This window comes from Chinchilla lanigera, unplaced genomic scaffold (assembly GCF_000276665.1).
Source record: "Chinchilla lanigera isolate Chin_1 unplaced genomic scaffold, ChiLan1.0 scaffold00017, whole genome shotgun sequence".
In the NCBI taxonomy this organism is placed as follows: domain Eukaryota; kingdom Metazoa; phylum Chordata; class Mammalia; order Rodentia; family Chinchillidae; genus Chinchilla; species Chinchilla lanigera.
The window spans coordinates 25,175,095-25,178,725 of NW_004955418.1; positions in this window are offsets into that span (position 1 = coordinate 25,175,095).

A 3,631-nucleotide genomic window follows, 5' to 3' on the forward strand; every position below is an offset into this window, starting at 1 on the left:
GAGAGAGAGGTAAGAAGCCTAGCAAAGTTTTCTCTAATTTTTCACATCTCTAAGTATCATTCAGTAAAATTGGTAGAAATGAATCAAGTTCTTTTTAGTATTTCAGATATCCTCAGAATATCGAATTACTATAATTGAAAATTTTAATTATTAATTTAATAATCTGTCTATGTAGTCATCATCATTAGTTTATGATATGTAAAGTTCACAGGATTCTCAGAACATTTATCTAAGGTAAATTTCCAGGTCAAACTCTGGATATGTGAAAATGGCAATACCTGAGTTTTGCATACTTAGGTTTAACATACAGATAATACTTGGAAATTTGCAAGACTATTTGTAGGGATCAATATAAAATATTTAACCTGTGAAGGTTAGTTTTTTTTTCCTGAATATGATGAAGAATGCCTCAATTGCAATATTAATGGTCAGCTTAATACGCTGCCCCACAGTCAAGAGATAATTTCCTATGCATTTCCACCATCGCTGGATGATTTTTTATCATATGCCCACAGAAGATGCCATTTAAAAGCAGTATTTAAAATAGTTCTTTTGAGGGGCTGGGGATTTAGCTCAGCGGCAAAGTGCTTGCCTGGCAAGCGCAAGGTCATGAGTTCGGTTCCTGGTACCGGAGAAAAACCAAAAAAAAAAAAAAAAAAAAAAAAGACAAAAAAAAAAAATAAAAAAAAAAAAAAAAATAGTTCTTTTGAACTTTTCCCCTAGAATACTGGGTTAAGATTTTAGAACAGTATTTCCTCCTAATATCTAGAATAGCATTGTAAAAGAAGAGATATTTTCCTGAGTTAGATATGAAAGATAGTGGCTAATATATGGTCAGAGAGATAGTTCCAGCAGTAAGGAGTGAGAGAAGAGGGAAGGAAGGTGGAAAGAGAGAGAGAAGGAATGTGGGAAAGTAGGACGCTTTTTGGCCCAGTTGACTTGAAATACTGACCTGGTCCCAAAGGAGATTTAAGCAGCCAACTCTTAATGTATGAAATAGAAAGGGTCATAGGAATGAAGCTCCCTTTCATTTTCCTGGCATAGAAGTAAACTTTTTCAATGTTACCAGAAATAAAACAGTAGTTTAATTTTCATATGTCCAAAATCATCCAGAAGAACAATAGAGAAAAAGGACATATTAGGGCTTGGCTAAAGAGACACATAACTAGATTCGGTTCAAAGGAGGATCCAAGACAATTTTCATCACCATTGTAACATTTCATATCAAATTGCTCTTTTCTTCCTATAAATTGCATTTATCTCTTATAGGCTTTTGTAACTTATGAATTCAAGAAACAAATGTAGGACACATTGGAACATAATAATGATCATACAAAACTACAGAAATACTTCTGTAAGTATCAGCTCATATGGGATGTGATGATGTTCTTTAGGAAAGCATCTCAGCATTTCCCACATTAAAACATTAAAACTTAATCCCTTATTTGAAACAACAGTTAATATTTAAACACATGGAACTAGTCTCTCATCTTTGTGTTTTATCCTATATTGAATATTTTTCTCTGAGAATCAGCGTATTTTCATGTTGGAAAAGAGTAAAGAATTTTGTGAAAATATTATAAATTGTATAAAAAATCTGTTTATAAAAATTTAAAAATCAAGTATAATTATCAGTTTTTACAGAGAGACTTTGTTTTTAATTATTGTTTAGGTAAATTTTAAGAGAAAGCTTAGAAATGTGTGTAAAGCTAAATGGTCCAGGGAAGAAATTGTGTTGTATAATCAGCTTTAATTCTAAACCTTCCTGTGAATGCAAATGAGGCAATCATGCATTACAATTCCTACCGAATTTTACTTCAACCTATCATTACAGGTGATACTTCATCATTCAAAATACTTGACCCCAAAGTTACCTTCTAAATTTCCCTAAAATTGATACTTAGAATATCTTTTCATCTTTACAGCAATTATGGATGAAATAATTCTATTTTAAAAGTGGCAAATTGCAGCTCTGAAATGGAGATAATCTCTAGTTTCTGATGTGATCATTGCAGAAGTTAGGTCTAAGCAAAATGAACCATTACATTGGTCCTTAAAGAGTTTTTTCTTTAAGCTATTTGATTAGAATAAAAATCAAATTAAATAAAAATCCACAGAGGAGGATTCAATTCTAATTAAATTTTATTTTGAGTTAAAATTAACTTCTCTCCTTAGTTTGGCATTCTTATATAATTTGCGTTTATACGGCATATATTCTTTTCAAATTTTAAGATCAATCCTTGATTATTATAAATGAATGAAATCCCGTAAAACAGAACAAGCAACTTGAATACAAAATTACATAACACTGTTGCACAGAAATAGGTGATATTTATGTACTGTGTATTTACCTTCCTGGTAATACATTTACATCTTAGTGACGGTCTTATAAATCCAACGTCTGAAGTATTTCTACTTAGAAATTTGAAATCCGTATTAGCGAAGTAATTAAAATCTTTTCAGAAATCATAAGTTCAGACAACTGGATACTTTTAACACTTTCCATAATTTAAGCAACCAATATGCCTTCCAGGAGTCACACTGAATATGCATTACTTCCCTTCAGGATGCGGAGGGCATGGTATTCATTAGCGTTCTGCGCGTGTGGAGAAAAGCAGGAAATCCTGCAGACAGAAAGGATTCTGAAATGTAACACAAGCCCAACAAATCCTGAACCTGCCACCAGGAGGCTCGGGAGAATAATATTCACAGTAGTGAACATTTACATCCCTCTGTCTCCCAGGAGGTGGGTGAGGAATTCCTTGGGAGAAGTCAGAATGCCAACAAAGCAATGAGTCTTTTGGAGTTAATGCTTACCCGCACAAAATACACAGCTGAAAATCTGCTCTCCACATATGGATGCTGAAGATCTTCTGGAGAGTTTTCACAAGTAACCCAGAATCTCAGATTTCTTATGCCAATGATAAGTTTGAGAGCGTTTTGTCCCATATAAGCACACAACACTGGTGAATTACCCTGGAGAATAACCATGCAAACATGGTGCCTGGTAATTTGATATTTATTGGTATGTTTTCACATTAAAAATAAAACTCATTTTTTGAAATACTACACACTCACAGGCAGATACAAAGCAATGTACAGAGAAGTCCCTCATCCAGGCTTTTGCAGGGCTCACTTATTGCATAACTATAGTAAAATACAAAACAGAAAACTGACTTTGATACAACCCAGCGGGTGCTTGCAGATTTCACCAGTTGCATATGAATTTGTTTGTGTGTATCTGTTTGCACAGTTGTGTTATGTAGAACATCCTGTAACCACAAGCATACTTAAGGTACTTAACTATGCTCTTTCCTCAAACCTTCTTGGACTAATCCCTCAGTAACCTTGAGCACTGCTCCCCCATGGCCAACACTTGGGAACCACTGATCTGTTCTCTGTCTATATGTCTGAGTTATTTGAATATTATAAAGATCAGACATAAAATATGCATGTTTTTAGATGAACAATTTTCATAATGTATCCTTCTATGAAGTTTATACAAATGCTAATCCTTCATTCCTTATGCTAATCTTATGCTAATCATTTATTCCTCTATTTCTTTTGTTTTTGATGAGTCAAATCCCATGGTATGAATTGCCCATATTTTACTGAGCAATTCATTCATTTG